Source organism: Amphiprion ocellaris, chromosome 8 (genome assembly GCF_022539595.1).
Source record: "Amphiprion ocellaris isolate individual 3 ecotype Okinawa chromosome 8, ASM2253959v1, whole genome shotgun sequence".
In the NCBI taxonomy this organism is placed as follows: Eukaryota; Metazoa; Chordata; class Actinopteri; family Pomacentridae; genus Amphiprion; species Amphiprion ocellaris.
In genome coordinates, this window is record NC_072773.1 from 11,615,218 (window position 1) to 11,640,113 (window position 24,896).

The 24,896-nt window shown below is 39.2% G+C and overlaps 1 protein-coding gene and 1 long non-coding RNA gene across 3 annotated transcripts in view; both read right to left on the reverse strand.

Annotated features, from left to right (window-relative positions):
- ttll10 (tubulin tyrosine ligase-like family, member 10) overlaps positions 1-24,896 on the reverse strand; it is a 42,775-nt gene that overhangs the window by 12,619 nt on the left and 5,260 nt on the right. The gene's annotated exons all lie outside the window — the stretch shown is intronic.
- LOC129349497 (uncharacterized) lies at positions 9,943-15,965 on the reverse strand. Its single transcript, XR_008602524.1, has 2 exons — positions 15,826-15,965; positions 9,943-13,777 (listed from the first exon to the last, which is right to left on the reverse strand). It is a non-coding gene; the product is annotated as an uncharacterized LOC129349497 (long non-coding RNA).

A 24,896-nucleotide genomic window follows, 5' to 3' on the forward strand; every position in this document is an offset into this window, starting at 1 on the left:
TCAAGTGTTACTAAAAAAGTAAACAAAAAACATCCATCTACTGCACATATGTTGGTGTGGATATAGTGGTTATCTGCTATACATTATAATGTTCTATTGGATTCAAGTCAGGCAACATACTTAGTGAGGTCATTGTTTTATCTTTTCTTTTTCCTTTTTCTCTTTAGAAACGCTTTTGGAATTTTGACAGTGTTTCAGATCACTGTCATACTGGAACATTCCTCTTTTGCAAAGCTTTGCAGACTGAGCACCATCTTGTCAGCCAGTATTTTCGTGTATCCACATGTATTCATAGTGCCATCTATAACTGTCATCTCCCCAACACCTTTTGCACTCATGCAGCTCCTTATCATCACTGCAAGGACTACGCTTCACTGTCAGGACTATGCATTTACTGTGGTAGTACTGGTTAAGTTCCCGCCAAACATGCTGCACCTCAACTGAGCCGAACAAATTTATCTTGGTCTTATCTCACCAAAGAACTTTCAACAAAGTTTTAGTTTTGTTCTAAACACCAAGTAAAGGTGTTTTCCTTGGGCACTGTCCAAAGAGGCTGACATTATGCGATGTCCTTCACACTGTCTGAGCCATCACAGAAGCTCAATTTTCCTTGAATAAACCCTGTGCCAAGACGGAAACACTTGCCCATCTAGATTGTGCAAACACCACGTCTGTTGTGTCATTTTCAGAGGACGACCACTGCAGATCTGATTACTGGTACTTTAGTACTTTAATAACCTTTTTTTTTTTTTTTTTTTTAATTATTTGTCACTGAGCTTCCTGTATTCCTTTCTGCCTTTCTAAAGTCTCACAATCAGATTTTTCATTTCCTCTGACAATCCTTTACAGTGTAGATTCTTGGGGCAGACACACAGACAGACAGTTCCAAAACTGAGATATTTCTGGTGTGTACAGTTTATTTTATAACCACATTCATACAATTAGGCTAACTGGCAATCACAGGTATGGGCAATTTAGTTTCAGTTATCACAGATGCACTCACTTTTGTTAAATTTCCCCTTCCACTATTTCCAGTATAGTCTTTCAAAAAAAAATGTTTTTTGACTGTTCATATGAGGAAATACCCTATGGTTAAACCTAGAAATAATGCAATTATTAAAAAGTGTTTTAGTTGTTTAGGACACAAAATGATTTAAGTTGTGTGTAAACCTGAGTTCTTCAGTACACCTTAAGAAGGCTGAGAACATTCTTTTATTTTAACACTAATGTATCCAGCTGAATCATTATTGATTCTTGCAGACATTGTCATTAATCATACAGTCTAGTGCCAAAGCCAGCAGTGGATACACAGTTGAGCAACATAGTATTTGTCTACTCGCATGGCAAATCCACTAATCACCTTCTGTCTCAGTGATTTGACTCAGGAGGAAACACCCAGGCCAAGCTACAGTTTGCAATTATGTATAATCTCCTCTCTTCCTCCAAACAGCCTGATAATTGACAGGGGTGGGTGCCTCTTCGACCCAGCACCCAAGCAACCATATAATTAAACGTGCAGTATGGTAACCATGAGCGACCAATCTAAGTTTAAGCTCACATTCGCGCCAAAGTTTAGGACATATTTTGAACAAAAGAAAGACAAAGGGTTTATGGGTGAAGATGGATGCTGACATCCATGAACAAGCCTCATATTTGAGCTGAATAAAAGCTGATCTGGACTGATGTTCTTCATCAGCTATTTGTTAGTTGAAACTAAGATCAGAGAAAACAGCAAACACAATGCTTCAAGTCAGGTTTCTTTCACTTGATCCATTACCAACATCTCTAACCAGATGGGATGACAGGTTACCAGAGTTTATTTTACAATTACCAGGTTACTTATGGGGTCTCATGGTTCTGGCTTACTTGCATTCAGTAAAGAGAAATACAGCTTTTCTTTTGTGGCTCACAAACTGTAGGTTTTAAGACACCTTATAGTTGCTGTTGCAATACATTTAATAAGTAATTCCCTTTACAGACAGGGAGCAAATGTCAGCAGACAATCTGGTCAGTTCAGTCATACACACACAGAAAAATGGTAGTGATAAGAGACAGCTGCCTGGCAATAATGTCTGCCCAGTCACAACACCTCAGTTATTAGAAGTAGGCCTCCAATATTCCTGTTTGACAGAGCTTTGTGTGGAGCCAGTGTTAGCCACACCTTGATACAGAGCCGCCATCTGATAGACACACTGTGCAAGGTGCTGCGTAGGTGGACAAAGAGAACAGGCTTGTTTTACAGCCCTGTCAACCTCATGGTTCGCCATCTGCCAAGAGGCTGTGTGTGTATTTCTATATGAGATTACATGTATTTGCTTGTGTATTCTGTGCCACAGTGTGTTCCTTTTTTGTGTGACATAATACACAATTTCACTGTTGTTAATATTTTCGTATTTTGATTTGATCGCTTAGTCAACTAGTATAGAAAATGTATTTTTATTTTTCCTTTCTTTTTCTTTACAATGTGAATTTTTAAACATGGTATTGTGTCAGGGAAGCAAAGCAGTGCATTGTAAAACAAAAACATATAAAAATAAATGTTATTACATGAAAAGTAGCTTTGTGTGTTTGTGGCGGCTACTCCATGAGTTGTGTGTCTTTGGAGACTCGCCCATTCCCATGACATCTCAACTGCCTCCTACCAGGAAGTGCTCAACAATTATAGGGATGCAGCCTGCAGCAATGGTGTCCCTACACAACCCATTATTTGGAGGGATTCTCCTTGTCAAGGTGTTATAGTGGGAGAAATGGAGTTAAGTTACGATGTAAAGAAAAGCTCGTCTCAATAGGGTCTCTCCCTCTCTCGCTATTCATGATTTCCTTACAGAGTTACACCTGTAAAGCAGAGGGGGCTGTTGTATTGGGGGGGCAATGCCATGTTCCCAGGGTCCGTATCTACTCAGTCCCACTGGTGACAAGTGGAAACACAAAGACACTGAATTACAACAAGACTGCTAATGACATGGGAAAATATACTTGCAATGTGCATAAATATATATATATATATATATGTATATTTATGCACATTTTTGTCTTTTAATAAGCAGTTCTGTTTAGGACAGCTGTGTAAGAAAAAATAAGTAGGGCTACATGCAGTGTCAATATTCCCTTTAGATGTTAATAAGTCAGACTAGCATTTTAACTATCTGCTCAGGTGTCTGCCTGCTATCTTTCCTATTAACCCTTAGATGCCTAAGTGGGTCAAAAAATACCCAGTGAGGTCGTTTTCATCTTTGTAAGGAAAAGTTTTTATCATTTCATATTCCAAGAATTCCTCAAAAACATGTTTTGGATATCATCCCATTTAAATTTTTAAGTTACCTTTTATACTTTTTAAGAAATAATATTTGTATTACTACCCCAAACTTCCATTAGTGGGTCAAAAATGACCCACATGCATTTCCCATAGAATCTCATGGAAACCTGTAATTCTTGTCAATTGTGACTGTCAGGAATATATTTACTGTGGATCACACACCCTGTTAGAAGTGTCAAACTTCTTTTTAAATTATCAAAATGCTCAAACTCTGTTATAAAGTGAAAAATAAGCATATTGCATATACATGAAATCATTTTTGTGTGGACCAAAACATATTACAAACAATAATACAAATTATTATTCTTAACCAAAATAACAAAAATGGCAGAAAAACACAATGAATCTTCTACAGGTCATTTTTCACTTATGGAAGAGTGTAGGATCCAATCACTCGTGCATCTAAGGGTTAAGTATCTCCACAACAATGTATATGGCTGGTTTCTGGACATGATGTCCACAAATACCAAATTCCTGTATTAAAGTGAACCAGAATGTTAGTTACACCCTATAGCACAATGGAAAGACTCAGAAGGAAGAACACTTTGTTTCTGAAGTGGAAAAATGTCTCATTGATAACAGCAAAATGAATTAGCAAGAGTATGACTTACTAGGGACAGTTGGTATGATACACAGATAGAGACAGATAGATGCTCAAGGTCTTCAAATACACAAGTGGAACTGCTTCATGCAATGAGTGCTGAGGTCTCTTCTCTGTTAGTTTTGAGTCAGGTCACTCAGGTAAAATGATTAGATCTATAGTTATCTGAATATTTCTATTCATTAAACAGACACGAGCACTAGTATCATATTACACGGTGTGTAAAAATCTACAATCGCTTATAATAAAACATAAATCATGCACTGCATCCTAAACAAATTACCATTAACACACCCATGAAGTCATCCAAATATCATTAATTACAATGTTTTGTTTTTCTGTTCAACTGCCAGTTGCAGGTGTTGACATTTCTGTGCTTTTGTGTCTGAGTGTACTTAAGTAAATGAGGTGAGTCCTTTAAGCTGCAATGGAAATTTACCAGCAGTTATAAAGAGATGACAGCCAACTCTGAAGAAAGACCTGTTCAAAAACATCCTAAAGCAATGTACAAGCAAGTTCTGTTAACGTCATTCGAGTTCATGGGTTTGCTTGTGTACATTAGCTAAGCAACATTATCTTAGTCTTTAACACACCAGGTTTGCCAATGAAGTCAAAACTACATTTGATGGGACAAGTCTAATCAGGTGGTTGTTTTGTTTTCCTCTCACATTTTTCTCCATCGCTACAGGCTAAAGCTAAACTAAAGCAGTTGTTAGTCTCAGTAGCACATGTTACAGGCTGATTTTAGGGATGACTGGATCCAAATCATGCCACTTTGTTGTGAGAAGCAGATAAAAAAAAGAACAAGCTATCAACACAGCCAACAATAGCACGTGATTTCTGTCATGTTAAATGCTTATTTAAAGCAATCCCACATTGGACTGCATCATACTGGAAAAAACTGAAACTGGGATATTTTGTTTCTCTGCAATATATATCACAATAGAAAACAAATCAGAAACTGACTTGAATAATTTTGTTTTATAATTTTAGTATTCTATGTGACATATTGTTATAATATATTTTTAAAAATTAATGCCATAGAGGAGGATATCTGCATCAAAATTAAAAGTGACTTTAAAAAAAGAAAAAAAAACTTTTGCTGTAAAGACTTTTTTTGGAGTGTGAAGTTTGGAAACTTTCTCATACGGTGTAACACTGGTGAAGATATCCGAGACAGTTTATGCTTTGTTGGCAATTAGATTTGACTTTGCATTTGTCTTTGTGGTGCTGATTTGAAAGGTCAAACAAAATAGATATGCTGCTATGTGTGCTGGCAACAACTGCAAGACTCTGCTGACAGAGAACCGGTTTTTGGTCAACATCATCCTTTCTGGAGCTGGAATATTTCCATACAACTGACTAATTTTACATGATAATGGCAAAAAGGTTGATCATAATTATTTTTGATCAATACTGAGATCACAATTTGCCTATTTATCAAAATTAATGGTTGATTTTAGAGACAATATATGTGAAAAGAAGCATTCTATTGTCACATTTACCCAAGTTTAATGGGCTGTTTTCTATGAGCAGAGCATTTTAAAGGCCAATGTCATAATCGATAATGTTCATTTAGTTGCACAAGTAAAAATCGCTATCGTGATTAATGTTACAAGAAAAGCACTTAGAGAGCACAGTGTTCCACCCAAGCTGCTCAGTTGTATGATTTCCAATGGATAAGTCCCAGTAAGTTCGCAGCAGTCAATTTGTAGTAGAATCGCAATCATGTGATTATCAGCAGGCAGCTGACATAGTGTTCACTTGTTGTCATAGTTACAGTGACGCCATGACGCTATCTCGCAATGATAAAGAAATCCTTAACAAATCCGTGGATCCAGACTATAAGCCACATCACTGCCAAAGTCTGATCACTTGGTCCTTGTGTCATTTCTGACCTTCCTTGAAAATTTCATCCAAATCCGTTAGTCTGTTTTTGAGTAATGTTGCACACAGACGGACAAACATACGCCGATCATCACATAACTGCCGCATTCCTTGGCGGAGTTAATTGTGCAGCCCTACACCTGATACTGCATTCCTTTTATCCTTTTCAGTGTTGCTGAGTTCATGTTTAACTGCCACAGACTTCACTACAGAACTCCATTCATGTTTAGCATTGCCTTCTTGTGGCGTAGAGATCACTTTCCTTTCCTCTGCAGCCTGCTGCTGCTGTCAGGCCCTAAACTGGACTGTTGCTGCAGGTCAGATACTGTATGATACTGATTGTGGCTGCTTTCTGGAGCATCACTGTGGGTTTTTTGCCAAATAAGGCCTGGTAATTGCTCAGTAAGTAGTTTCTGTGGCTTCTGGCAGTGTTGCTACATGGCCTGCTACTGTATTATTTATTGTATTCAAAGCTGTTAAGTTAGACAGAAGTTGTTAGTTAGTAGACTAAATTATATTTACTCTTTGCACATTTTCAGGGGCACATATAGCAGCTTTTGCTAAATTATAGTTGGTCCATCCAATATTGATCTAAATATCCAAACCAAATGATAGCATGCTTAAATAGCCTTCATTTTCCCTCTGGAACAGTCTAAGTGGAGCACCTAGTCTCAGCATTAAAAGAGCAACTTTTACAGAAAAATATCATGGGTGGTCAAATATTTGACATTTTGGATATCCAGGGAACGTTAAATTCATGCCTAACAATGTCTGTAATACTGATGACAATCTTCTTCCACACAGCAGGTGTGTGTGGTTGTGATAAATCTGTCACCTCTGTCTTTATTTGATGGGTTTATTTAGGTACATTCCTCTGTTCAAAAACCAATCCGACAACATATGACTGATCACACTGCAACTAAATTATGAGTCAGTCATTGTAATAGTTTCATTATGCTGCCTTTAATGTATTTTAGAAATATAAGAAGAGAGCTGAGCACAGATGATGAGAAAACTGATAAGCAGCTGAGACTGAAGACTTACATTTGGAATTGAAGTATGCCGTAGCACACAATGTCATATGTGATCAGTAATAAGAAAGATGAGTTGAGACTGTAAAACGTTTTCTTTCATTATGTTTTGCATCACTTTGACAGTCAAATCCAGTTAAGGAGGTCCAGAGAGATTTCTTTAGTGAAAAGGGTTCTAAGATTCTATGTGAGGTGCACTAATTCAGCATTTGAAGGTGCTGTGTGTGATTTTTATCTATACAATAAATATGTTGTGTGTAATTGGATTAACCAGGACACACAGCTGCGGTGTTTCAGTACAACCAGTGTCCTCTACCAGGTCATCAGCCTCTGGACGGCAGCAGGTCCCTGGTGTTGCACCGTTGTTTTCCACTGCTCACAAATAGTCAGGATGCAATGAACAATTTTGCTCAGATGAATAACTTATGCTCATGCATAAGACTCAGCTCCACTCGTGTAGACAGGAGAGCGTGACAGCTCTCACTTTTTCTACGTCAGCACACTTGCAGTTCTGTCGCGGCCGTTCAGCCTCCTTTGTGCTCCTGTTCCACTCCAGTGGCAAACACAGCTAAGTGACTCAAGCTTCCTCATCCACAGCCAGCAGTAATGTGGGAATCTGGTCTGACTGCACCGAGCATGCACAGACCAGCGCAGGAATCCTCCACAGGCTCTCTGCCAGTCAGGAATGTGATCCCGTGGTGTGACGTCATCAAGGACAACCAATTACACATGCTGCTGTGGTTCTTGAAGCACTTAGTTTTATTTTACTGACACATTTTAGGCTTGTGTGTGTCCTTCTCCAGTGCTGTGAAAACCATAGACAACCTGAGAACCAGCTGAGACCCACAGTGCGTTGGGACATACATTTTACATTTTTGGAGAGCTACAAAGTAGCTGAAGGACACTGAAAAATTCAGACAATTCCTGAATATATTCTAAACAATATTTTGCGGTTTTAGTTTTTCATATTAGTTCAAAGAGATTGTGTTATTCTACACTGAGAGAAACTATGAATCATGCTGTTCAAGTAAAATAATATTTTAGATAATTAAATATATATAATTTAGATAGACTGTATGTAATAGCCTAATCTTGAATGTTGTCTTTCACAGTGTATTTAAGAACATTCATCTCAGAATTTACCTTGCATATGACAGAAAATATTAGTCCTTCCTATGGCAGTGTGAGGGCTAGATGTCACACATGTTCATGAGGCCTGCTCCCCTTTTTCTTTGTGGACCAGAAATGTGCATTCATCTCTTCCAATTCCAAATAAGTTTTCAACCACACTTTTCGTACTGGATCTGAACAAGCACAGCAGACATTTTGATTTGTTACAGCAGAAGCTAAGTCCCAGGTTTTACTAATAACACTAACAGTGAGTCTGTTTTATTCAGGTGTCACATACAAGATCAAAACACTGAACTAAAATAATCATTAATTCTAATAACAATTTACTTACTACTGATATAGACATATATACACTACCGTTCAAAAGTTTGGGGTCACCCAGACAGTTTCATGTCTTCCATGGAAACTCACACTTTTATTCATGTACTAACATAATTGCACAAAGGTTTTCTAATCATCTATTAACCTTTCAATACCATTAGCTAACACAATGTAGCATTAGAACACAGGAGTGATGGTTGCTGAAGATGGGCCTCTGTACTCCTATGTAGATATTCCATTAAAAATCAGTTGTTTCCACATTAACAATGTCTAGACTGTATTTCTGAGTCATTTCAAGTTATCTTTGGGAAAAAAAAAATGCATTTCTTTCAAAAATAAGGACATTTCTAAGTGACCGCAAACTTTTGAACGGTAGTGCATCTTATGTCAGCATTTTAACAATATATAACTGAATTTAGGCCAATAAAAAAATTGTTCAACCGCTTCTTGCATGTCAAAAAAACAACAACACTAAGTATGTTTATGTTTCACTCACTCTTTGTGTGTAGATTTTAAAGAGTTCTACACAAAAGGATGATGCTGTTGTGTTGTTCCTCCTAAGTTGTTAAATCGATGCCATTATGTGTCTTTGGATCACAGTCCAGTGAAAGGTGCCTCTGCTGTGATTGCTGGGCAGAGATTAATTATTAAGTTTACTTGGCTGCTGGTGAGGATTTTATTTTGTATTTGTTAAAGGTGATACAGGAAACAGTTTTTTATTACCCACAGATATCATAGTTCATGATGATGTAACCTCACAAGTGTTAAATTAAGACTGCAAAAATGCTGTAACTGATGAATAACTAGCCATCAAAGACTGACATGAAACTCTGCTAATGAGCTACTTTGACTTAAAAATGGTCACATTAGTGGATGCAACTACGCATTCTTTCCCATAAAATATTTGTCAAACCCTGCGTCCCAACAGACGATAAATTGGTGCACAGAAAAATGATAGATTGATGTTTGTCACTTAAAAAGAACACACTCATCTTCTTAAAGTCTGGGACACGTCTGTAGGGGAAGTAATGTTTCTGGAACTGAAACTTTTTTTCCCCAGCATTGAGGCCTGAGGCCTGTTATGTTAAATGGCTAAATGGTTTTTGTGTTTGTGTTCCGACTGATAAAATCAGAGCTACTTTTTAACCAGTCAACTGAACCCTGAGCTAACAGGGCTAATTAAACACCATATCCGTACTAACGGCTCTGTCTGTGTCGCTGTGAGAGGCAGAGATAGCAATGCAAAAAAAACCCTCCTTTCACAGTAAACCTACTAATGTAACCACTGACTATACAGACTGGATGGATGGATGGATTTCTGTAGGCAGCCTACTGTAAGTCACACAGGACCTGGCAGTGAGAACCCGCCTTGTGCTGCCTGCTTTTTCAAGCTACCTTACTGTGTACCGCCATAGAGTGGGACACAATGAGGGCTTAGCTGATGGGGGGGACCTCATGGGTAAATTGAGGCATTTAAAAAGAAGCTCTGTTCAGAGGTAACCTGATCTACACCTGACTGGGGCTCGGCATTCCGGTGTGGCCGAGAGAAGAGTTCACAATCACCAGAAAACCTGCTACAAAGGGCCAGTGATCAGGACAGTTTAAAAATGGTTCTGCTTCTGTGTTTGGAATGAGAAAAAGAACAAGAGGAGCACTTCAAATTTGATCCTACTTTATTTCATTTCTTCTGTTACATTACACAACTTCATATCACAGTAAATACAGTTAACATTAGGTACAGTATGTTATAGACAACAGAGTTTCAGAAACTATGCACATTGTTTTACTATGTTTCCAGACAGAATTTAGTCATGAAGAAAACAGATCTGTCAGCAAGTAAAAGTTACAAAATACATTTTTATGTGACATTCACATTAACATTCCTACCAGAAACTAATTTACAGGTGAGAAAGCCCTCTGTAAGTAGAACGATCTTATACTGGACAGTTGCTCAGTGGAGAAACTCTGACTCAAGTCACATGGAAGAAACTACAAGAAATCAATCCATCTTCCAGCGCAAGGATCATAGTTCCATAGTCATCATCATCCAGCCCCATCTGCCACTGCTATTAATATGCTGATGCCCTTGTCTGGACTGCCCTTTGTCAATACACTGCATGTCAGATGCACAAGAGTGAGAGAAGGGGAAGTAAGAGAGCAGAAGGTAATGCCATTTAATGGACGGCATTACCAGACAGTATTAGACACCAATAATTACATCTAACCATGTCTGGTAAGACGCCTATCAACAGGCTGGAAGGATGGCCTCTGAGTTTTCACCTGTGCAAAGAGAAAGAAAAGAATGGAGGGAAGAGAATGGTGCAGCAGACACAGGTTGAAATGAGCAGTTCCTCTTTTGTTGCAATCACAAATTCTGTAATTTCATTCAGTTGTACATTTAAATTGGCAAAGCATGCAGAGAGAGAGAGAGAGAGAGAGAGAGTAAAAGCCTCGAGTAAACAGACCAAGAAAAAAAGCAAAGTAAGCTTGGTTGGCTTTTACTATTTCTGTTCCAAGTCCCAGTCTCTCTTCATTATTAGATTCATACAAAATACGTGACCACACTACAAAGAGAAGGGATAACTGGAGAGAAAAAAAGCTATTTCATGTTTCTGTAGCTTGGATAATGGAGCTGGGTGGGCAAATAAAGGTGTGGCTCAATATTTGTGGGATATCCTCCTTCAATAAACACTAGGTTTCTACTCACTCTGCCTCTATTATTTGCTTCTTTCCTGGTGTGTGTTTGCAGGCTATACCTATTAAACTTACATGTCTGTCTAGATTATGAAAATCATTTAAAGTTAACAATACAAGCGCTGTGTTTAAGTTTAATTAATAACACATTGCTTCAAGTCAGTAGTTAGTTTCAGGAACTTAATTTTATATCTATGTCGATATATGAAGAAGTAGTTTTCTTTTGATTTTCTTTTGGTAGACAACAACCTTGTAAGGCTGGGAGAGAGTCAGGGCATCTGTAGTTCATGTTTTTAACAGTACAGCGTTCTCGGGTGAGTTCATTTGTCTGTTTCAGGATGTGCCACGCAGGTACGGTTAGGTGGACCAATCACTGCCACACAGCACAAAGACCAACGCTGTTCAGGGGAGGGAACAAGGAAATAAGGCCTTGCAGGACCGGTGGAACCATCAACCGACTGCTATTCTTTAACTTGGGTGGGGTAGGGCAGCCATAAAAGTTTTTTCTTTTTTTTTTAAGACAGGGAGGTAAGTCAAGAAGTGGAAAACATAACAGCTTATCTTTATGGCTACTACTGCACAAAAGATCTACTTTTCTCACAGGTATACATCCCTGTTCAAATTTATTACAGAAAAAGGGTTACATAGCTGTAATTTTAGACCAACTAGTGTCTTGTCAGTCAACGCTGCATCTGTACTGCTCTTCCATTTTACTTTGACTAATCAACATAACAGTACAGTACAGCCTGGGGCATCTATAGTACAAGTGCATTGTAAACAAAAGATAGCAAACTTATTGTGAATTTAAGGTCAGAGTAAAATGTAAGACACATTACTGGAAAAATCATGCTACCTCAGAATACTGAGGCAGCTGTGCTTGTTGGGTTTACCCTTCAATGACAACCTACAAGATTTCAACAGGCATTTACATTTAACAATTTAAAGAGAAACTTTGATGGGAAACAATCCCACAGTCACACCGGAGACCACAGAGTCACCCAGAAAACATCGTTACCAGACAGTGTTAGAACAACCATTGTACAATCCAGCACTGCCAGGTAAGATGGATCCTGAGAGCCATTTCTGTTACTGCTCAAGAATTTGGTCGATCTGGGGCCCAAGACAGGAGCATGTTGTAGCTAACATTGCTAAAGTGGTTTGTCTGGTTGCAGTCTGCTGATGACTATCATCATCATTACCAGGCAGTATTAGAGAAAGTGATGATATCCAATGCTGCCTCGTAAGATGGAGATAATCACCCAAACACAAAAACATCTACAGTCCTGTCCACACTGACTGACACAAAGGCTGTGATCCCTTTGTTTGCAGGACATAGAGTGATATCAGTGGCAGTTAATAAGGGTTAATGAATGAATGAAGGTGACGTCTGCTGAAGCTAAAAGTCCTTTGTCTGAAAGAAAAAAAAGGGGAACTCAGCCCTAAATGATTACAGTAAATGTTCAGCAAGAAATAAGTGAGCATCGGACACAAATTAAAAATTTGCAACTTTTCCTTTCCACTACCCTAGTTAAGTTACAAAGTTTGAAAGTTGAAGCTAAAACAGAGTTGTGTATTCCATCAAAAGTAGCACTGTAATTAAGAGTGGGGAAGTCCATACCTGGAGACCACCTCTCCATTGTGTAACTGCTGAGCCCTTGTTGTGGTTGGGGTATTTAGCTTAAACTTGCGATCACAGAAGACTGGGCCACAGTACTTGTTAATGATTGCCAAAACCTGTTCTGACTGGTCTAAATCTATGGTGCGGCAAGGTTGGGAGGGCTGCTTTTCACACAATACATGGCTGTTACTAATTTCAAACACCGCAAGACGCACACATCCACTCAAAAATGTCACCGAGTCAAAAGCACGTCACCCCTCGGGGAGCTCTTTCTGTTCCACATCGTGCCGTCTCCCTGCAGATGGGTAACTGGCTTTTCAAGTTGCAACACACTGTTCTTGTTCTAATATAGTAGCGTTGTCAAGTCAGTTTCAACAGATGTTTTATGGAATCGAAGAAAAGAAGAGCCTTTTTTTTTCCTGTTTTCCGTTGGTGGACCTCTCTTTGTGTTTGCTGAGTGATGAAAGGCTGATGGAATGCTGCTCAGCTCGACCTGAGCCAACGCTGTGTATGCAGAAGGTCACTGAAACAGCCCTCATTTACTGAATAACATGGCTCATTCACAGGTGCAACGCGTGAAATCGTAACACCTCGTACGGATATTTAACATACGTTATAATTCTCCGAATTTAACGTTCAGGCATTTTAGTCATTACCTAGAAGTGGAGACTTCCCCTTTTTCTTTGACAAAGATTTAGAGTTTGGTTCAAATCAATCAGAAGTAACCTTTTCTTATTTGAATCTTAATAAAATTACTAACTTTGAGGCATTTCCGTGCTCAGTGAAAGAGAATAGGTTTCAAGTTATCCTGTAAGTAATGCAAAAGTGGAGCAGGGGGGAGAGACGGGGAGGGAGAAAGAAAAGAGAATCGAAGGGAGGGAAAAGTTTGGGGGAAAGAAGGTGGAGAAGGAAAACAGAGAATGCACCTGTAACCTTACCGTCATGAAAGGTACCCCAAGGAAGGAATGTAACAAAACCGAAGAAAAGTGAATACGTTTAGAGGGTGGAGGCCAAAAAAGAAAGAGAAAAAAGATCTTGAATTTCCAGCCCACTGCCTGAGAATGCTCCGTCTTCGTCCCGGTCAGGCAGGCCCCATGAAATGAGAAAGCCAAGCAGACCTGCTCTCCCAGACTCTATTTAGTTAATCATCAGCATTATAAACCAGTGCTGCAGGCCCTCTGAGAAAAAGAAAGAAAGAAAGAAAGAAAGAAAGAAAGAAAGATTAGCCCAGAAAATTCAAGCTGGTGAAAACAAGTTGTGAAAATAACAGTACCTGATCAAAGTAGAGCATGTCGCGTGTCACTTCTCAAATATATTACCGAACGCTACGTCCTCTCAGTTTGACCTCCTTTTGTCCAAATACTTCCTCTTCTGCTAGTCGTGGCGATATACTGCAGAATTTTTTCCCATTGTTGTACATAGAGCTGCATGCAGTGGGAGTCTTAACCGCTTAAGGCTACCCACGCTTTTTGCCTGTTGGAAGTGAGGCGTGATCAGGTAACTCTGCCCTCTCTGCTGGAATGCGACTCTGCTGTGAAGTGAACAACCCGATAGGTAAACTGGCCTGGCCCTTAATCAATAGTTGCCGTCTTTGTGAGAAAACAATGGCGGGGAAACCCAAAACCTTATTTAACTCCAGACCTTATCTCAGCGCCACCTAATTGGGCCTTCAGACTGCTGAGGAGGAGCGTGGTAACTGTGATATTTAGGCCATGATACTGCTTATCATCCATGTGCCACTCAAGCTCCTGGGTTTGCTTATTTAAACATATACTTACTGACCGAGTAGTTTTACACGTGTTACATCCTCCCACACCCCCACCCCGGCTTGGTGTTAACTTTGTTTTTTGGGTTTTTTTAAATGGAACACTTTTAATTATATTACCTAATCGTAGTTACTTTAATTGAAAAGGGAAAACTGTTTTTTCCCTCAAATATTAGCATAGCATGATTTTCTTTTTTTTTTTATCTAAAAAAGAACAAGGCCCTGGCCCACAATGCAGTGTCATTCACCCTATCACCTGAATCATACCGCAGTTTAACTTCACCTTTCACCTGCAGTGGTGATAAGAGCTACACACACTCAAACCTGTGATTCAAATATGAACAAACAACATAAAATGGGTCTATCACCTCTTCTGGCTTCCCGGTGATTGAATGTCACCCTGTTGAAATTCTATTCCGCACTTCCCGCCCTGTTGCTATACACTGGCGGAGCAACTGGCACTCATGTGACTTGCAGCTATTCAGGTGTATGAAAGAAATGAACAAATGTTTCTCTTTCCACCAATCACAGCCTTCCACCTCGCTCTGCAGCCGTCGCTGTACAGTATGCAGTCGACATTTTCCCTCCATTTTCCCCTCACCTTCCCGACTTCCACAGCCCTCAGCTGCTTAAAAATATCCCAATAGCAGCTTAGAACACATAATAATATTCTGTCTAGCGGAAATTCGCTCTCTGCTCTGTCCAACTCTGCGCTCTGTCTCAACTTGCAGCTGAACCTCAGACGAAAGAAAAATGGATGAGCAGACATTTTACGTCTCAGTCCCATCCACCTCACAACAGATAGCGCATGAATTAGGCGAATCTCTATGTTGAAAAGTCAAAAGAGAAAAGCGAATAAGAGGGTAAATGTGGAAATAAAAGCTTAACAGATAAAGGCTTTACAGTTCAACAGGTTGTTGAAAAAAGTTGCCAAATGAGTTCTGAACTCGTGAACATATCGTATTGATAATGTTTGTTAAACTAATCACGTAATGCTGACAGGTTATTCATTTGTAAGGCTGTATCGTACCGTAATGTCGTGGATGCCTCCTCGTAAAGCACATTTAACGCTCTGAAAGACGGAGTCAGCCTCTGTCTTCATTTCCTCTGACAAGTCTGGCAGTTTGCCTTTACCTGCTCTAACTGGTCTATCCAGTTTAGGAATGAGCGTTGGCTTCTATTGTTTCCTCTTCTGTCTTGCTGCTTAAATGGAGCTGGAATTTGATACACCTTATTTTCGCTTCCCATCGAAACTACCCAGACCCTCCTATATCAGCACGCAATCACCGAGGGCTTCATACGATGAACTAATTTGTTTGCCACACATTTCCTGCTCTTAGCCGATTACCAAATGTCTTTAAAGTTTTAACTGCGATGTCACTGAGCAACAGGTCATGACGACAACTCAACTGCTAAAGATGGAGAATGAAGACAAAGAAGGGATCATGTTTGTGGATTTACCCAGTCTTTCCCAGGTGCAGTCACCGAGCCAGAAAACCAAGACAAGAGGCATCATTGTATGAGGGCTCTTGACGCCCTGTTGGCCAGTCTTCCTCTTTCCTGCTCCTGCTGAAGGACGGTCGACCTCTGGAGCGGCGATTAGGAAGAAAAAAGCCGTCCTCTCAGGTAGATGTAGCCGTAGAATCGGAAGAAGAGCCAAACCCAGCGACAAAACCAACCAGTTTGAAGCACGTCACTTATCTTCCTGCTGCCAGAGCAAAACTTGTTTTTTTCCATGCGCTCTCGTTGGAGGTGTTAGGCGGTTAAGCTCCTCAAGAAGACAGAGGCTGAATTTGTAAAGGGCTTGGTTTACATGTTGCCTGACTCCCCCTCCTCCTCTTTTCCCCCACAGGTGTAATTTTCAGGTCGCAGCCAATCTCCTTAGCCTCTGGCGCTTACAGGTGTGTCCCCCGCGCTGTCTTTGGCCAATCGTGGTTGAGACGAACCCTTCCCCCCCGAACCCCTCCCGCCTTCTGACTCCTACCTCACCGGTTTGCTCACCTCCGCCCTCCCCATCGGCCCCCAGGTACCTTGTTGTGTGTTTTTTATGATGTCAGCTCAAGCTTCTGTGGGAACGACCTCCTCTGTTCCTATTACAACACGGAAAACAGCAAAACCACCATCATCCTCAACTGCCGAACACACCCATCCCATCCAGGCAGAAAAAGTAAATCATCAGGCCTGACACACTATGAGGGCCAAGTACTCAAAAACATGTATCTGTAAGGTTTTGTAACGAGCATCAACCTTGAACTATTTCTGAGCTGCATGAGCCCGTCCTAACCTGAAATACCTGCCCTTTGCTCTCATGACTTCCCTCTGCCTCTCTTTGTGTTCACACACCTTTTTTGCCCGAACAATAACCCGGCTGAGTTACAGCGAGCGCGACAGGTGAACAAAGTGCAGGTGAGTAAAACCTTAGAAAGACACAGCAGCAGTCTGAGTAGTGCGGGGGAGCAACGACAAGGGGCCTGGTGGAGTTCTTGGCCCCTAAGGCCAAACAGGGGCCTAATCCAAAACCTGGCCAGGGCTTGGCTGGATGCTGTGCAAGGCAGCCACTTTCGGTCTTGAGGTGTAATTGTTGGGATTAGTCTCTCAACAATGAGCACAATGCCAGAGCCATATCCTGTTTCAGCAGGGGCGTGGCACTGGTTGCTGCAGAACTACACTGGTAAAGATGGAAGAAGGACAGTGCTGTAAGCTGTAAAACAAACAGACATCTGTGAAGTAGTGATAGACAATAAAAATGACAATAAAATTATATATTGCCTACCATTCAGTCTGCTCTTTAGGTTGTAATATAGTTATGACAATAAAGCTCTATGTTCAGCCTCACTTTAAATTGCACTATGGATGGTGAGCTAATTCAGGCTGAGTAGTTGCCTTTTCTTGACAGAAACCCTCATTTAGTCTGCACACCAAGTCCTACAAAATCAGAAAAAAAAGCAGAAATTCTTACCTTCCGAACTGAAACTATGAATTTGGCTTTGTTACTTTTGGGTTTGAGCAATCACTCTTGCCAAAATGAAACTATCAAATCAGAGAAGAAAGCTCCTAAAATATTTAAATCACACCTAATCCTACAGGCTCAGCAAAATACCTGTTGCAGAACAACTATTGTTAATAGTTTGCTGTCATACTTCCCCAGATCTTCAGACTCAGAATTGTTAATGGTAACACTATCTAGACTAAAGCATTAAAAGTAATGTTTTTGGTCTTTGGTCTTTCATACTGTCAACCTTGAGCTTAGTCTCTTCAAAGGCAGCAGTTAGTAAATTGCTGTGCTCTGAAGGGTTTGCTTTGTTTAGGCCTTTCATTTGCATACCAAATGAGGTTTGCAGTGAAGCACAGGAGCCTCACCTGAACTTATTTGAGTATTGATGGCTATCTGGCAAGCTGGTCACGCAAGACAGGATGTAAGGACATCCATCAGCAGCACCGAGCCAACAGCTTCAGATGCACAACAAACATACGAAGGCAAATAACATCTGCTTGCATACACATGGCCACACTCCAAACTGCAAACGCAATGTTGCTCCAAGGCTTTTCACGAAACCATCAAGTAACAAGCTCCATCAATTTTGGGGTCTTTTTTGTAATCTATATAGGTACAGAATCCTTTTTGGCTGTTATTTTTGTATCTTCTGAATAAAGTGATTATTGATAGGTGATACAGTTTTGAATCTTGCGGCTTTTAAGTTGTCTTGCACAGAGCTGTACTCACTCCTAAACTGTAACTTTGACAGAAGAGAAGAGAAGAGAAGAGAAGAGAAGAGAAGAGAAGAGAAGAGAAGACAACAGAACAGAGCAGAACAGAACAGAAGAGATCTTTATTGCCATTGCTAAACATCAAAAGGCAGTTTAGCAGCACTTTGGATTAGCAGCACACAACAAAAGTATTGCAAATGTCTTGCAGCTCATAACTCCATTCATGTGTGTCTTCTTCAAACATTCACCTAACTAAGTAAGGCAAAATATATCGGTTTGTTAATTTTATATACTGATATTAAATTAAATTGACTAATTAGACAATTTATGTGCACATATTTTTGGTACATATTTTTAGGCGTACTTTATCTGCCCCACTTCACAGTTAAGCCTGTGATTTATAATGATTGTTCAATGACTCCTTTAGTACAGCTTTAGTTGTTGGGTTTTATGTCTTTTCTGATACCTGATACACTGCAGACATGAATGAGTTCGTACTGGATGGACCTTCAGTACGGTATGAGATGGATGTAAGCCACAGCTTGTCAAGTGAGTAAAGGAAAACATTGGCTCATGCTTGTTTTATCTGTACCCATGTGCTGTTGCAGAACATTTCCATGTAGCCATTTACTAATTCAGTATCCAAGGTGACTCATAAAGCTGAACAAGTATCTCCCCTCAGGGCTTCAACGTCAGCCATGATGTTGCTTTTATTGTGCTTAGGCTATTGAGAATCACAATAGGCTCAAGAGGTAACCTTTGAGGGTACAGTTAGGCCTTTAAAGCATAAGAGAGTCTAAGAATGTGATGTTTGTTAGCAAAACATGTCCAACAATTACGAATTAATCATTTAACTTCTCCAAAATACTGGATCTCTGAGCACATGTCGATAGACAACCATCAGAATGTGAGAGTATGTCTCTATCATTATGTCAGATCATCAGCTATTACCTAATTTCACCTGACTCAGTTACATTACATAGTTGTGGTGCAGTAATAGTCTGACAGTTTACATCAGACTGTGGTGAAGAATGGCATAATAATTAAGAACCAAATAATCCTACACACTTTCTTTAATAGCATTTTAGTCCTCAGATCTTCATCAGGTAAAAAATGTATTTTTCTCAAAAAGGTTTGAGAACCAAACTACTTTCAATCAAGAGAGTACAAGAAGCTGTTAGTGTGTGTGTGATGCTTACTGTGTTTCCTTCAAAGTCAGAGAGTTTTTGATGATAAGTACTGATTAATAAGTATAGGTGCTGAAGTGAAGTATGTGCACCATGAAGTCCAGAAACAAAGTGAAACCAGGTGCAAAGAAGGAAATTCATTTTTACAGACTGAGTCCAAAACAGTGCTTGATCAATATTCCAACTTACTGTTGTCTTGCTGTGGTTCATATCGGAATGTGGTGAAAACAGGAAATTTGTTTGCATGTTGTATAATGACGAAAATGTCATGAGTTTTATATGCATTTGCTCATAAAAATAAATTTTAAAAATGACCTGTTTAAATGTCACAGGATCACTGAAACTGCTTCGCTGGTTTATCCTCTGGGGAGCATGAATGTCTGTACAAAGTTCCATGGCAATAAATCCAACAGATAAAAGTAATAAGTTGGAAACAACTTATCTGATCTGGTGTGACAATCAAATATTACTGTCTGATTATTGCAGGCCTGTTGCAGGGCATGTTTAAATGGTATCAATCAATGAATGCCTGTTTGCTACAGTATCAAGAGTATTTGGGATCTTCCTATAGCCAGCAAAGATATTACACATCTTATATTCTGAGACTGTGCTCTGAAGAAACTTAACCAGTGTTGTATATCATGTTATTTTGTGTATGCAGATGGAATCCAACTGGTCAGTATTTAACGGAACAGATAACATCACATTAGTAGAGCTGTTTGCTGATGCTCATGTTGCTTGTCTTTAAGTGAATAGACGCCTCATACTGTAAACCAGATCTTGAACAATACAGTGGTTGAGTCTTATAACATATTCAGCAGTGATGAATAATGAATAACAAACTTTGAACTGCAGTCTCTCCGTGGTCTCTAAAAAGTCTCAGGCACAATGCAAAGCCATCAATAGCTGCTGCTGTCGCCGGTTTACCAAATTAGAGGCCTTATCACTCAATGTGCAGCATCTGTCTGTTCAGTCTTTTCTGTTGTTTTATCCACCTGTCTCCTTGTCCTGCCCTTCTGCTCAGGTGACTATGGGATAATTATAGAGATTCGCATTGTCTTAGAGGAAATTGGAGGACTTAGCCCAGGTGTGATGTTTAAAGGCCCCTCATTCAACTGATCAGGACTCAACCGCTGATTTCTACCAAGTCTCTCGCCAATTAGCTCCCTGTCTGCTCACAGTAAAGCCCCCCGCCCCTTCCAGTAAATATAGAAAACATGACATACATAATTTTTGCGTGTCATGATTTTTCCTACATGACAATATTTTAAATTGTGTATCGACGTTTTATCTTTGCCTAGCTGTGAAGAGAAACAAGCCTCATTTCTTTTTACAAAGCCAGAGAATCACCAAGGGAGCAGCGTGCACACAAGTGGTCTAGCAGCCACAGCCGTGCTCTGACTTGCCGCCTGCCACACAGCAGTGGGTAATTGGCCCCAAAGGATTTAGGGCGGGATGGTGTGTGTGGATGGCGCGGTCATAACCCATAATCTCCAATGGGGCATGTTGCTATAGGGAAGTGGAGTGAAGCATAGCAATTATTACTACATTTTCTGTTTGGCTCATCCACTGGTTTAGAGAAAATCTGACATCAGTGACAAGCACAGAGATAAATGGAGTCAAAATCTGCATAAATGTACCAATATTTATACATTTTGCTGTTCGGTTTCCGTTTTTCTCTGTTAACATTCACTATTAACACTTTTGGGTCATTCCATTAATGGAGTGGTGACCAGTAGCATCACTAGAAGTAGCAGCATGACTACACTAAGGATAATTTGTCAGTAGAATGGTGTTAGTATTGTTATGAAGCAACAAACGCAGCAGAGTTTTTAATGCGGTCTGAGATAAAACTAAAGATCAGTATGTGACACCTACACACAGTATATGCATAGAGGAGCCAGAAGGACATTAAGAAGACATGAACTCTCCTGGAAATATGATTTGTGAAATTTTAGGAAGTATTCTCTGTTATTCTTTAAAATTCTAGTTCAAGTATGTTTTTTTACCTATGCATTTCTGTTGTTTCTCTATCCTCATCGTTATGGATCTTGCATTAAATTAGGCATTTATTTATAATTCATGCATGACAGTAAATGTTCGGTTCTTACCATCAAAGAATTACAGCGCAACATCGTAAACTTTAGTCACTTTAGTTATATTCTGTGCTTTATAATTGCTCTATCTAACCGCATGAAAACGAACGGTGAACACCAGAACTTTCTCGGTTTTTCTCAGGCAGTATTTATCTGCAAGTCTGCATCATGACTCTGCATAGAAAAGAATTGTCAGAGGAATTAAAAAATCTGATGTTAAGAGTTCACAAAGATGGTAAAGGATTCAGGAAGACCTTTATGAGTGATCAAATAAAAATCAGTGGAATCAGAGTTGCAGCAGTAACCAGGAGGTATCAAACAAGCCAAAGTACTACACTTTCCAAGTCCACTTATCAGAATCAGAATCAGCTTTAATGGCCAAGTATGTCCACAACATACAAGGAATTTGGTTTTGGCTGTTGGTGTCACCCTAGGAATAAAGAAAGAGAATAATAAAACATATATAATAAATAAATAACTATAGAAAGAAGAAGAGGAAAAAAATCTAATTATTTTTTTAAAATCCAAAAAATAATAATAGTAATAAAAAATAAATGAAAAAACATATACAGATAATTGCACATCTAGAAAATAATGTATAAACACAGTAGTTCAAAATGGTAATTGCTACAGTGATAATACAGCGCACCAGTGCTTGCATGTTAGAACGCTGTATTTCAAAAATGCTCACTATAAGCGCTTGTGTGGAAACTAAAATCCCTTTTTCAGAGAATATGCCTGGTTGCAGTTAAATCAGAAAACTACATGACACTAGACTGTATAAATGCTACCCTACTTTCTACATGGCACTCAATATTTTCATTCAAATGACTTTGCTTTGAACAGTTTGTACTTGTAATTTTGATACTTTTGACCTCTTGGATATATTTGCACACCAGTAGTGAGTTTTAATTTTGCCAGAAATTGTATCAATTCAGAAAATTAGCAAGATGTGAATAGAAGCATGACTATAAAAAGTTATTATTCTAATAATAATTACTAAAACAGAATGCCCTAGTTGAAATGAATCATCTGAAATATATTCACAATTCTATAATTTAATACTTTAATTCCTTTTTCAATCCTTTTTTTATTTTCCTGCTTGTTATTTTTCACTGTAGCATAATTTATTTATGTAGTTTATGATTTTAAAAACAGCCGTAAAGTTCAATGGGAAAATGCATGATGGTGTTAAAGCTGCTGTAAATAACATGTCACATGAGAAGTAAAACTTCAGACGTATTTTTTGGTTAAGTTCAATGTCTGTGAATGGACTCGTCTCTTTCTTAAACCTACATGTGCACACAAAGTCCTACACATCCTAAAGTTTGACTCTGGTTGCAGGTCAAACACACCTGCAGAGCTGCTGGCTGGCTCAGATTTCAGTCATTCACGGTCGAGACGTCGCAGTTTGTTTAGGAAATGAGCGTAAATGCTGACCTCAAGGTCATCATTCATTGTGTCCTACTTTAAAGAGCTTGTCTGCCTCGCCTTGCTCACAGCCAAATTCAGTATTGTCGTGCTTTAAATGGTTTGTGTGCGTTCAGTTTGAGGGCATTATGAGGTGCAACGCTAGCATACCATCTCCAAACACACCTGCCTGTTTCATCCAAAAGACTTTCTGTTTGGTCTCGTGTAATTAGCTCGCTATGTAATGTGTTTACTGATGCATTAGCATGAGAGCAATGACAATGATTTTCAGAGGAAGAGCTGCTTGCTTTAGTTTACGTGTATGTTGAATTCAGCCATGCATGGCAAATTAATAAAGGCACTAACAGAAGGTGAGTGCCCATTATACAAGTCTTTGGTGCGGAGATAATTCTGAAAGGGAAACCGTGCTCTGAGGCAATGCACACAGCTGAATATCATTAGTCTCAGCAGTCAGTTGCTGTGTGTGAATTTAAACTTTTTAAATCACTTCAAAGGATCTTGGTTGTTGCAATTGCAGTTACAATTAGGAGTAACTCCAGGTCAATAAATCAAACTGTTTTCATGCCAAAACATTTTGTATTAGCCTTGGTAAGATCATAGATTTATTACATCATGCATGGAAAACATGTGGCAGGAAAACACTGCTGTTAGGACTTTACCCAGCACCAAAAGTTAAATATTACAATTTATTTTAAATGGAAATGTGACAGTTCATAATCATACATAGCCCCTTTCAACGAGATGATACCTGGAGCCAAATATTCCCTGGAACCAAATCGGGAACTAAAAGCCCTTCTTGTGTAATCCTTATTTACATTTCCAAAACATCTGAACAATGTGACTAGCAGACAAATGCCAGTGAAAGCTTTGTTTTAAACTTGAGACTAAAACAAGAACATGGAGTCATTGCATTATTCTTGTCTGAAAGTTGTAAACATCAGTAAACATATAGAATGTAAACCTATAGTGCTATTACTGATGCCAATGGCAGGCTGCACTGTCTTTTTGCTGAGTAAATACTGCTGGAGCAGCTTCAGAGCTTCTGTTCAACCCATCAGAGCTGCTCAGTACAGCAGACTCCAACCCGATCATCACCTAAATGTCAAATGAATTAAAATTGCATCACCCCTCAATAGCTGCATTATTTTGAAGCTGAGAAATATTTCCTCTCATGAATCAAAAATTACTTTAGAAAGACTATTAGAAAAAGAAAGGCCTTATAGTAGAAACTCAATTGAAAGAAACGCATAATCAGTGGCAGACATTTTAGAAAACCTGTGATCATTGAAACAACATTGAGTTCACCTGTAATTTCCAATTAGTCTAACTGGATGAACTTCATCATAAAATGAACTGTGAACACCTGAACGTTGTCAGGTTTGGACCTACGAACTATGTCTATCTGCATGTCTGCATCATGGCTCTACACGGAAAAGAATTACTTTACAAAGATGGAAAAGGATACAGGAAGATCAGTGGCCAACCAAAAATCAGTCATAATGCTGTTGTAGCAGTAATCGGGAAATATAGAACAAGTAATAGTACTACTAATCAGAGCTGCAGTGGCCGTCCTCCTAAAATGACACCCCAGACAGTGCTCTACTTTCACAGTCTAGCTCTGAAAAACAGACAGACATGTGCCTCAGACCATCACAGTTATCAGTGGAAATTAGAAGATATTTTAAAAATAAATAAATAAAAATTAAAAACTGCGGCAAATTTGTCACAACCGGTGTTTATGCAACCAGTGAGGGGAGATAAATCTCCCTGCTATGAAGGCTGGGAACCACTGGAGCCTAGCAAACTTAAAACTAGGAAATTAAGGATGGATTTCATTATACTGTTCTATGAAGCATCAATAAAATGAGTTTTTACTGTCAATAAATGTATGAAATTTCCTGGAGATATACGTGACAATTTGTGAGCTTTATACACTATGCAGCACATCACCACTGATGCCTTAATATCGTTCATCATTTAGTGGAAAGTATTTTGATGAAGTACATTTACCTAAGTATGGTACCATGGTAGAGTTTTGTGGTACTTCTACTCAGCTACATCTATTTATTAGCTTTAATCAGTATATACACTACCATTCAGACAATTTCAT